Raw genomic sequence first — 12571 nt, forward strand, 5'->3', positions numbered from 1 at the left:
AACATTTATTCTCTCATATTTGTTTTTGTCCCTATTGGGTTAATTCTTGCTCTGCAGATATTTGTGTTACAAATGGACTATTCTTAGGCCGGGCGTGGTGGCTCACACCTGTAGTCCTAGCACTTTGGGAGGCCGAGGCGGGTGGATCACCTGAGGTCGGGAGTTCGAGACCAGCCTGACCAACATGCAGAAACCCCGTCTCTACTAAAAATACAGAATTAGCCAGGCATGGTGGTGCATACCTGTAATCCCAGCTACTCAGGAGACTGAGGCAGGAGAATTGCTTGAACCCAGGAGGCAGAGGTTCTGGTGAGCTGAGATCACACCATTGCACTCCAGTCTGGGCAACAAGAGAGAAACTCTGTCTCAGAGAAAAAAAAAAAAAGAAAGAAAGAAAGAAAGAAAAAGAAACTGACTATTCTTAATGTATCTGTAGATGAGAGAAACTGAAAAGAAGAGGTCCCAATAGTAAGAGTTAGAATATGCATGGAATATTAACTTATTGATTAATGGATTTTAATCTATTATTATCTTAGACTTTCAGTAGTGGCAAGTTCTTCGTTGAGGGAGGTGGAGAGATGTGATGGTTACTGGTGGCTTAGTCTCCTGGGAACTTAGTTCACTGGGATGCCAGATTAATGCATCCTTGATGTGGGTTTCTGGCATTGGAGTGAATAAGGTTCTGATGATTAGGTGACCTGAGGAGGGAAGGGAAAAGAGTGTTTCTCTCTCCCAGCTACTCATATCTTTGATCAATAAAACTGTGGTTATGTAGCCACTCATATTCATTTTACACATCAAATATTAATCCCATAGCACACAGCAGTATTTCTCAATGTGTGATCTATAAATTATCCATATCAGAAGCACTTTAGTCGAGGCCTGGGGATCTGCATTTGAAAAGCATCCCAGATGATGCAGATGCACACCAAAATCTGATTCCCAATGCTCCAGTCTCTCAAGTACTCTGTGAGAAAAAAAGGATGCCATGGTTAAGGAAGTTTTGGACACATTGCCTACTATATCCACCTCTTAAGAGGTTCATAATGCACATTAGCATATTAAAAGCTCTGAAAAATATTTCAATAACAGAACAATCTTATGTCCACTAACATAAGATTAATTAAATTATGATACAGATACAATAAACTCCTATACTGTATTTTTTTTTTAATGAGGTAGCCCTCAAAGAACTAACAGGCAGCTTGGTGTAGATGTTAAGAGCATAGGTTCTGGAACCAGATAGACCTGAACTCAAATCCAACCTCTGCCATTAAATAACTGTAATCTTAGGAAAGTCCTCTGAGCTGTTTTCTTTTCTCTACAGTGGGAATAATAACAATAGTCTTCATCTCATGGAAGTTATTATGAGTTTTAACTGAATGAAAATATGAAGTATTTATAGAATTGTATTTGGTACATGGAAAATGTACAGTAATTATTAGCCCTTATGATCACTGACATGGGAAAATGCCTATGATATATTGTTAAATCAAAAGCAAGGCCAAGAACAATATATATAGCTTGCTTTCATTTGTGTTAATAAATTGTACATCATAAATAATTTCATAGATAAGTGTGGAAGGATACTCAGTATTCTGTTAACAGTGATTACCTTTGGGGTTAGGTACTGGGAGGGAGGAACGCTGTCAATTTTCACTTTACATACTTTGGTAAGTTTTTTTTTGTATTTTTCTCCCCAGCTTTATTAAGATGTAATTGACAAACAAAATTGTATATATTTACAATGTACAATGTGACATTTTGATATATGCATACATTGTGAAATGATTGAATCAAGCTATTTAACATATCCATTACCTCACATACTTAGTATGTGTGTGTGGTGAGAATATTTAAGATATACTCTGTTAGCAATTTTCAAGTATACATTATTATTAACTGTAGTCACTATGCTGTACAATAGATCTCCAGAATTTCTTCTTCCTAACTGAAACTTTATATCCTTTGGCCAACATCTCTCCATTTCCCCTCCACCTTTTGTTTTTATTTATTTTTTAAAGATAACACACATCTGGGAGATAAAAGGAATTTTGCCCAGAATGGAACCCAGTATGGCCTGGATAATGGAAAATAATCAAGTGTTAGCACGGTTCTCTCTTGTTTCCAGAGAGGCACATTCAGCTACATTTAGCTTTTATTGTTTAATTTTTTTAATTTTTGCCAGCCTCACCATTCTTCTGACTCATCCAGCTGTCTGCCTACTGATCTCCTCTGCCTTCTGTATGCTGACGGGTGCTCTGTACATAAGCCTGTCTTTGTACATGTGAATTTTGAATTCCTAATGCTGGACATTGCATTTCACAGAGGTCAGCCCATGCTCCAGCCTACTGAGATTGTTTTGGATCCTGAGTCTCCCATCCAATCTGTTAGCTAGATCCTCTAGCTTCCCAGCATCCTCACTCTCTGAGAGCATGCCATCTGTCTGAGCTGTTGGATAAGAATGGTGACTTGACTGACACTGATGTAAAGATCTGTGACCTATCACTAGAGACCCTGATCCACATATCAGCAGCCACCTGCTACCTCTGGTGTCTCACCTGCAGTCTGTATTTCTTCACTTTATCTATAAAGAGCTCATGAGAGTCTAAGTCAAAAGCCTTGTTAAAATCCAGATGCATCCTGTCTACAGCATTCTCCTGATCTACAAGCCTTGTAACCTTATCAGAAGAGTAAATTAAGTTAGTTCTGCCATGACTTGTTTTCCTAAAGGCCCTACTTAGTGTTATTACTAAAAAAGATTTGATTTGAGCCCAATTGTGGTTTCAATTTAGACATATTTACTGTATTTCCCTACCTGCTCAGTGTCCCTCCCTGTCCCTCCAAGGCCTGCCTGGTGGCTGGAGTTAATTGGATGCATAAATTCATGCAAAAGGACTAATGGAAAACAAGGGCTTATGTGTACTGTTTGCAATGTAGTAGCAAGAAAGAATTGCTCAAAAAGTAGAAATGTTGACATACATGTGTGAATTTTGGATTCCTAGTCCTTGACATTGCATCATGATAGATTGAGGGCCTATTTTGGCTACAGGAGGATTTTGATGCTCTTTACAATACAACAGGAAGGTTGTTTATCATTCTACCTGTGACCTGGGATTAGTAATGGAGATCTATATTAGTTTCCTAGGGCTGCTGTAACAAACGACCACAAATTTTGTGGCTTAACACAATGGAAATTTATTATCTCAAAGTCCGGAGGCCAAAAGTCCGATATGTTTCCTGAGCCAAGATCAAGGTGCTGGCAGGGCTGAGCTCTCTTTGGAGGCTCTAGGGGAGAATGCATCTTTCGCCCCTTCCCACTTCTGATGGTTGCTGGCATTCTTTGGCTGGTGGCCACGCCACTCCAATCACTGCCTCCATGGTCACATTGCCTTCTCTTCTTCTGTCTGCAATCTCTCTCTGACACACTTATAAGGGCACTTGTGATTGCATTTAGGGCCCAGCTGGCTAGTCCAAGATAATCTCTCTATATCAAGATGCTTAATTTAATCACATCTACAAAGTCTCATAGAAGATAATATTCACATGTTCTTAGGAATAGAACGTGGATTTTATGGGAGGGGGAGCATTATTCAGCCTAACGCAAAGACTAATAACAAGTTACTAATGTCTTCCCCTGCCATACTCTCCTCAGCCCCTTGGTTTATCTAAGTATGAAGGAGACAACTGGAATAGAGAAAAGCAAAATTTTGCAGAAGATGCCACTAGACTTTCTTTCCTCTTCTGGCGCCTGGTGGTATATCCAGTTGCAGATCTGTTCATGTACCTGTCCAGTTTCTGACCATACACACTCTGCTGGGAAATAGTGCAGTATAATCCACTCCTGAAATTCATCTTTGCCAGTTTTCACTCATTTGGGTGGCTTTCGACCTCCACAGCATAATTGCTGACGCAGGTTGAAACTTTAACGGGGGGAAAGATTGATTGGCTCACCAATAACATTTGTCTCTTGGGCTGGCAGTGAGCGCAGAGGAACCATTTATGCAATCTAATTATTACGTCAATTGGGGGATGGAGTAATGTTTCCCAGATGCCATTTGGCACCTGGAAAGCTGCAAATCAGCACTATCATATAAGAAACATTAATATAGACCATTGATTGGATTCATTGATCCCATCCCTTCCCCCTACCGCCTTTAGCTTCTTACTTTGGTTTGGTGTGAAACGCAAAAGCTTTGCTTTGCTTCTCCTAGCTGCCATGTTCAGACAGGTGATCGGATTGATTAGATGTATTTTACAATTAAATGTACTTAAGGAATGATGTGCATTTCTGAATCATTGTCCCTTTTCCTGACCTTGAATCATTCAAAATATCTGTGGCCAGTAGGACTGAGATCTAGGCTCCAAAGGAAGCCAAAACAAGAGGGAAGAAGCAAGGGGCAAAGTGCTGTTTGCAATTCCTGCATCCTGAGCCTGTATAATATGTGCTCAGAACTTTTCACTAGGCTTTTCAGGTTCATTGTTGGAACAGTTTCTTGGTGTTAGATCATTGTAAGCCCCCAGGAGGGCTTAATTTTTTATTTTTAATGATTCTTTTTATTAGTAACTAAGTAATCTGTTGGGATTAACCTCAACAGAGTGCAGGACCCTAGAGCCCAAGGAAAGAGGATGTTAGGATATTGGGGAGGTTTATTATAACCTCTTTAATCTTCATTTCCCTTCCACAAATACTTTTCTCTCTTGTAGGCAGATTCCTGCAATATTTTTAAGTGACAAAGTCTTTCATTCCACAACTGGAAACAAAGCTTAAAATGTAGCTAATCCAGGGAGAAGGAACATAGCTACTTAAATTTATACTAATGAGTAAATGACTGCTACTACAGACGCCTAGATGATCTATTAGATTTGGAAAGGGCTTCACAGCCCCAGGCCTAAACTTGTTATTTTAAGGAAGGGAGGACTGAGAATTGACTTGCCCAAGGTCTTACATAAATTTTGAAGTACAGTTTTTTTTTTCTGAAAGAAAATTTTAATAGGGGAGCACCTTAAGGGGCATTGTAAACAGACATTTGTGACCAGTTTTACCAAGGGCTAGTTCTGGGGGATTCCAAAGCCAACTATAATCTCAGGTCTATTTTTAAAGGTAGTCTATCACCAGTGCTTAAAACACACTCTTCCCTTTGGCTCTACCCTGGTGGGATTCATCAAAAGTTCATGTGTCTTATTCTTTTTCATTATCTTAGCATCTAGTAGAGTGTCTGCCTCATAAAAGGCATTCAGTGAGTGTTTGATGTAAGACTGAATGTTTCCAGAAACAGGGAAGGCTTTTCACTGTACCCTCCATACTCTCTCATTCTGCCTCCTGTGTACACATTGCTTAAATAGCTGTTCAGGTTAGAGATTTTGCCCTTGGGTGGGACTAATAATTGTGTCAATGGTCAGAGACCAAAGTGAAGAAGGCTATCCAGCTTACCCAGGATCGAACCCACAACCCTAGACTTCCTTAAAGCATATGAGGAGATAGTCAGACTATAGTCTGAGATGTTAGAAGTGAATATTATGGAATCCATGTATCTCTGAAGGCCAGAGTCACCAAGTCTATATCTCTGATCATTGCGGGCATCCTAAGTCAGAGAATGCAGCTTGCAAGTGGGAGCCGGCACACCTTCTCCAATAAGCTTCTCTTACTTTCTTGGGAGGAACCCCTCCCTGGTTGTGGTTGAGGCTACAGAGAAAGAGTAAAGAGGGAACCATAGGGTTGTGGACAAGCTACTCAGATACTCATGGCTTGTGGGGAGGAAGGGTTTGATTGGTCAGGATCTGCCCTTAGCTTTAATCTCACAGTGCCCATGCCCACAAATTCTACTTGCTTGTTCTCCCCTTCGCTGGTTCACCTGCACTCACCTGCAGGGACTGGGCCCAGGCATGGCCCCTGGCCCCAAGCATGCCTACCTCTCTCTGAGCTGCCTCGATTAGGTCCCACTGCTCATGCCTTCTGTGTTCATGGCAAAAGTTTTCAGTCAGGGATGACAATGAAGAGACAAGGCAGCCCTTGGGGCAGGGCTACCCATCAGCCCTAGACGAAAACAAGATCCAGCAGCAAAGCCCATTCCTGTTGGCTGATGGCTCGGCATTGGCTGAGAGTCCAGAGAGTCTTCAGTTGGTCTGAACCAATGTAAAGGAGCCAAAGATACAGTCTCTCTGGCCATTAAAGAGATATTTCCACCTATGATTGGCCCCAGGGTACTTCACCTCAGGGTTCTCCTATTGGCCTGGAATAGCATGCTGGCAGCTAGGGCACCCTGTGGTGAGCAGGCACCTACGTAGGCATGCAGTAAAGCACAGCCTGCTGCTGGGCACTCAGGGGACAGGCAGATAGAGGAGGAGGTATCAAGATCCTCTCTCTGCTTAACTGGTGACATCTTGGCGTCCACCAACTTCTCCTTTTTGTGCCTCCCCCCTCTGGCTGGGCCTGCTCGCTCTCCTGGTCCCATTCCCCAAAGGACTTCGATTCCCAGGTATGGTGGTGACTGGCAACACAGGGTAAGATGTAGCCCTTTCTTAGGGTTATTTGCATTGTTGTAGGGGATCCTGAAATCTGAAAAGTGGTGGTCCAAAGAAATTGTAGGTTCATAGAATTTTGGTACCAAAAGGGAACTTTGAAATAGTTCCCATTTTACAGATGAGGAAGAAAACTGAGATGCACTCCAAGAAGTAATAGAACTTAGTCAAAATCATATAGCTAGTTAGTGGCAAGTCTCCTGACCATAGGCAAGGGCATTTCTGATGCATCACAAATGAATCTTAAACTGTGGTATTTCATGTGCATTTCTACTGTTCATCAAACCACTGGTTTTCTGTCCTAACGAAACTCATAGTCCCACTGGGGAGATCTTCAGATCACAAATTAATGGCTTAATTAACATTTACAACAAGTTTTTGGCTGTGTCTTCAGTGTATGAAGAAGGGGGCTTGTGACATGGGCTTTCTCTCTGTTTACCTTCTTCTCGTACCAACCCACAGTAGTGAATTGACTGTGACCAGGGCTCTGGAGTCATGTAATCAGCTATCTAGCTAGGAAGTTGTCCAACTGGTGACTCTGTGATGTTTGAGCCATCACTGTTCAAGATGCAGCAAAGAAGCAAGTCAGTTACTAAATGCAAAAAGGTCTGAGTCTAAGCTACTGCCATATTAATACCAGTGCTTCATTTTTCATGCATTTAGCCTCCAAATCCCCTTTAGGTTAGAGACCTGGGTTTATTTGTTCATATATTAGGTGGGACCCTGAACAGTCTTGAAATCCTGGCCCTGGGTAGCTCTGTATCATCAACAACAATGATAAGCATAAACGGTTTGGGATTACTCAATCCAGCTCTCCCCCATTGTGTCTGTTTTCTTCATGCTTCTACCTTTCTCATTCCCCTTTTCCTTATCCTTTAAAGGCCAATTTAAGTCCTGCCTTTTCCAGGAGCCTCCCCTTACTAGTGCTGCCCACATCAATCTTTCCCTCTTTTGGATTCCTACTGTCCTTCCAGCCTATCCCTCAAAGTGACATTTCATTATATTCCATTTGTATTTATCACTATTGGTTCCGTACATATCAACCTCATCTTCTCAACAAGAGTATAAGTTCCATAAGGGCAGGGTACACATTTTCTACTTGCTAAGTGTGCCCCACAATGTCTGGTGGATGTTCAAATTAGGCTAGAATGATAGCTTTTGTGGTGACATGGGAAATGCTCACAATATACTTAAGTGTCTAACTCAAAATACAAAAGTCTATGATCACAATTTTATAAAGACATGGAAAATAAAATCAAGCAAGCAGAAAGGTAATACATGCAAATGTGTGAGAGGTGAGTGGGATGATAGGTGAGTCTAAATATTTATATATTTACCTGACTTTTCAAAGTTTCAACAAGGAGCATGTATTACTCTTATGAGAAAAAAAACCCAAAGATTATTTAAAAGAGAATCATAGATTTATGAGCTCTGGAAAGCAGAGCAGAAACAGATGAAAGAGCTCATGTAAGTCCTGTCTTATTGTTTTAAGACTGAAAAGCCTGGGGCAGAGCTATGGAAGATGCCTAGCTGGTAACTCAGTTTCCATCTTCTAGGAGAAAACAACCCAGTTTCCTGGAGCTCTAAGGCTGAGCCTCCTAACCTCTCCTCAAATCCACCTTCCCCTGAGCTTCTCCTCTAGGCATCAGTCCTGGAAGTGGCTGCGTGGTTTTCTCCTGATGAGGTCTCCCATGATTCTTTGGTGTCTCCTGGGTTGGGAAGCCTGAAGGTTTGGCTTTGACTCATGCTCTAGTCCCTTGCTAGCCTCTCCTGGAACTCACTGCTTTGCCTCTGAAGCATCCCAGGACAATAAGCTATATAGTATCCACACTCCCAGGTGGCTGGAAGTAAAAAAACACCTAGCTGTACCCTTTCCTAGAAATATATACTTACTGCACTCTGAGTACTTGCTGGGAAGGGTGATCTCGAACTAATTCCACTCAATACCTTTGCAAAGCCTTGCTGAGAGCAATACTATTTAAGGAGGGCCACCTGAAATTGGTGCTTGAAGCCCATCCATTCCTTTCCAACTGGACCCAACAGACTAGCCCCAGGTACCTGCCATGCCCATAACTTTCCCTTCTAGTTAGGCCTACCTCACTCATAGCCAGGAAAAAGGGCTGGATGGATGTTTTATGCAGAAGAGTGGCCCAGGGATGGCCACTTAACCCCAGGCAGGCCATCCATGATCTGGTAGCAGACCTACGTGGTGGATTTTTCTATTAGTGTTCCTCTTGCCAGCGGTGGAATCTGATGTGCCCACAATTGGTTAAAGTGATGAAGACGCTTGTTAAATGTACATTTGTCACTTGGGATGATAAACACATGTAATTCATTGTGTACATCTATGTTTCCATCCTTCCATCCATCCACCAAACAAGCACTGGGCTCCTATTTCTTATTTTCACTTCCCAAACCACAAAGCTCTGAAAACCAAAAACTTTCTCATAAGTTTGACGTTAAAACTCATTTTCGCTTATATTATAATAGTCTTTCTTTATCCCACTTAGTGTGAATGTTCATATATTTCGTGACAAAAATATTAATGTATTTGATAATGGGGAGCTATGCTGCAACCTGCTAGAGGTGTTATGTGATATTGGCAAATACACATGATTACCTTGATAAAATTCCCCAAATTCTGAATTTTGAAACATCTGGCCCTAAGGATTTGAGATAAGGAACTTTAACCCTTTAAGATCTAGGGATGGGGAGGTGGTAGATACCCTACCTGAGTTGGCCAGGAACAGAAGAAACCACTCAGTGAAGGGAGTAGGCATTCAAGTCTTTAGAGAGAGAGGGCTTGCTCAGGTTCAAGCCAAGGAAATCCAGTTGGGTCACTCAGCCATTAGTCCAAAAGGAAGGAACAGGGCTGCAAACAGAAGACAGAATAAAGACTCAGGAGAAAGATGGAACTGAAATGGAACAAGAATAGTTTGAGAATGGGGAAATGAGAGGGAACTAGAAAGTAGGAGGAACAAGGTGTCTTTGACTCCAGTCAATTGGCTGGTGGCTGTTAGGTACCAACTGGGGTCGGGTTAGCTTTAAAGTTGGAAGATTGTGACAGGCAGATACTGAGAGAAATGAGACACAAACTCTGGTCCTCTCTTTGCCAAAAGTCTAGAATCTGCAGGGTCCTGAGAGAATGGATAGAAATTGGAGTCGCATTAGTCTGAAACAAAGATTTAGCTTTGACTTTTTTCAATCTCTGCATTTTTAAAGCTTTATTTTCTAAATTGTGAAATATACCACACATAAAGAAAAGTGCATAAATCATAAATGCACAACTTGTTCAATGAAACACCCATATTAATTGTTACCCAGTTAAAAATAGAATATTATCAGCACCCCAATGCCCAACTTGTGTCCCTTCCCTAATCATAACTCCTTTCTCCCCTACTAAAAGGTAACAACTTTTCTGACTTTTCCAAAAATCACTTCCTTGCTTTTATTTAGACTTGTACACCTTAGCATACATCACTAAACATTATAGCTTTGCCAGTTACTGACTTTTATATAATAATTCAGTATGTACGCTTTTGTTTCTGGCTTCTTTCATTCAATATTATGTTTGTGAGATTCGTCCATGTTGTTGCATAAAACTGATATTGTTCCTTCTCATTGCTGTATAATATTCCCTTTTGTGAATATGCTACAACTGAGTTAACCATTCTACTGCAGATGGGCGTTTTCAGTTTGGGACTGTTTGACTAACACTACTATGGTTATTTTTGTTTGGCTTTTGGTGCACATGTGCCTGCATTTCTGTTAGTAGTGGAATCACTGAGTGGTAAGTACACGTTCCATTTGCTAGATGCTGCCAGTTTTTCAAAGTTTGTATCAATTTGCACTCTTCCATTGCGCCAAATCATTATTAACAGTAAGTATTGTCAGATTTTTACATTTTAATCACTCTGGTAGGTGTGCAGTGGTATCTCATTGTGGTTTGATTTGCAATTCTCTGGTGACTAATGAGGTTGAGCATCTTTTCATATGTTCATTGGCCTTTTGGATATACTCTTTTGTACAATTCCCATTTAAGTCTTTTGTCCATTTTATCCTACTAGATTGTCCTTTTCATATTCATTTCTAGGAGTTATTTATACATTCTAGATGCAAGCTCTCTGTTATATGTGGTACAAATAAATTCTCCAGCACTGTGGCTTCCCATTTAATGCTTTTTGAGTCTCATTTTCTTCCTCTAATTTCCATCAAGCTTCCCAGGCTCAAATGTCCCCCATTTTGCTAAGGTTCTAACAAGCTCACCTGGGCTTGCTTAGGGATAACTCACTAAGGCTGCAGGGCTGTTCTCTCCACCTTCCCTTCCTTCTTCCCTCCCACTTATCTGCCCTGTCTCTCTCTCCCTTCCCTCAAACTTTGCCCATTCTTGGGGGGCTGCTTATTATTCACAGGATGTATAGAAACAACCTTCTTTTAGCCATGGTGCCAAAACTGTCAGATTTGTCATGTGCTATTAATACATCAGAAAACCTTCACTCTGGAAAGCACTTGGAGATTATGTAGTTCTAATGATGAGGAGTCGAAAGCTCAGAGAAATTAAGGGGCTTTTCCAAGATCATACTGCAAGTTAGTGGCCAACTTAGGACTAGAACTCAGGTCTCTTGCATGCATGCCCCAGCTTTTTCCACTCCATTATGCTAAGAAAGACCAGAGCACACAGCTGCACATTGATGGGGGCATTTTTTTCTTCTTCTGAAAATAAGTGCTGTCTGTGTCTGTGTAACAACGTAATCAGTAGAGACTATGGCTCATGTCTGTCTGGACCCAGGTTGAGAGATCACATCACCTCTGCTACTTTCCCATCTCCTGGCTGTCAAAGCCTGAAGGACAACAAATGGCTTGAGTAATGAGATGAGTTAAGATAGTGTCTCCCACGCTGAATTATGTGCCAGTTCAGGACTACAGGATTCTGCCACAATCCATTTACACAAGAAATTAAATTGAAGATCACAATGTAATATTCATATATTAAATCCTGGCGGACAATCAAAGTAATTAAGGCCAAATGTTCTGAATCATCCTGTGGCATCATGAACATTCTATTGCTGGGTTTTTAGAAGGACTTATTTCTACAACCAATTATCTTGGAAATCATTAAACCTCCTTTGGAATGTGAATAATTTGAAAGCCACCATGATACCCAGTACTACTCAAACCACTTTGCCCCCATAAAAGAATAACTCTGCTACATAGGAGTGCTGGGTGGGTAAGGAAAATCTGATGTTCAAGAAGCTAAGGTTAGGGGATAGGAACCAGTCTCTGACCACCCCCCTCCCTGCATTGTGTTTTTCAAAAGGAGTGGCTATATTTCATCTTAAATTGAAGCAGTTAACTGATGCAGGCTACTGGGCTAATTCCAGCTACAGACTGATCAGCTTGCAGTGTAGTTCTGTGGTTCTCACAAATACATTCTACTGATTAAAACAAAACAAAACAGAGTCTGGAGAAAGAGGATGGCTCCGTCTAGCTCCACAGTGATGAATAGGGTCGATCTTCAGACCTTCCCCACCACTCCCCACCATAGGCCACCTCGTCTCTTAAAGCTTCTCCACATACCCTCATCTCTTAGTCCCTGTTCTTCTCAGCTTCCCTTTGTCCACACCTCTGTTATGCCACTCATCATAAAGTCCTCGAGTTATTTGTTGGCTCCCCTTCTGGAGTGTAAGCCCTTCAAGGGCAGGGGCTGTGCTCTAATCTTTCCAGTGTTCCCACTCGTGGCCCAGTGCACGCATCAGAGAAGGTGCTTTGTGTATGGTTGGTGCATGTATGAAAGTCTAGATATATAAAAGACAAATGATCAAGAGAACTCACAAACATACACGAATGTATCTCTGTTTGGGAATGACAGGCTTAGTGTCATGGCAGCATCAAAGAGAGGAACCAATCTTCCTTTCTCTTCCAGTAAATGTTTCAATTCTCTCCAAAATACAATGCTCTCAAACCATCACCAACAAATAAAACTCTATCATGGAGAATGTGTAACTAAAAGATAAACAAAAAGTATTAAATTAACTTGTACTTTTTGAGA

The 12571-nt window shown here is 41.3% G+C and overlaps 1 long non-coding RNA gene across 1 annotated transcript in view; it reads right to left on the reverse strand.

Moving 5' to 3' along the window:
• Positions 1-12571, reverse strand: part of LOC129024695 (uncharacterized) — a 41520-nt gene that overhangs the window by 13762 nt on the left and 15187 nt on the right. The window contains exon 2 of the long non-coding RNA XR_008497123.1: positions 9254-9394. This is a non-coding gene — a long non-coding RNA (uncharacterized LOC129024695). The remainder of the gene's footprint in view (positions 1-9253; positions 9395-12571) is intronic.

This window comes from Pongo pygmaeus, chromosome X (genome assembly GCF_028885625.2).
Source record: "Pongo pygmaeus isolate AG05252 chromosome X, NHGRI_mPonPyg2-v2.0_pri, whole genome shotgun sequence".
In the NCBI taxonomy this organism is placed as follows: domain Eukaryota; kingdom Metazoa; phylum Chordata; class Mammalia; order Primates; family Hominidae; genus Pongo; species Pongo pygmaeus.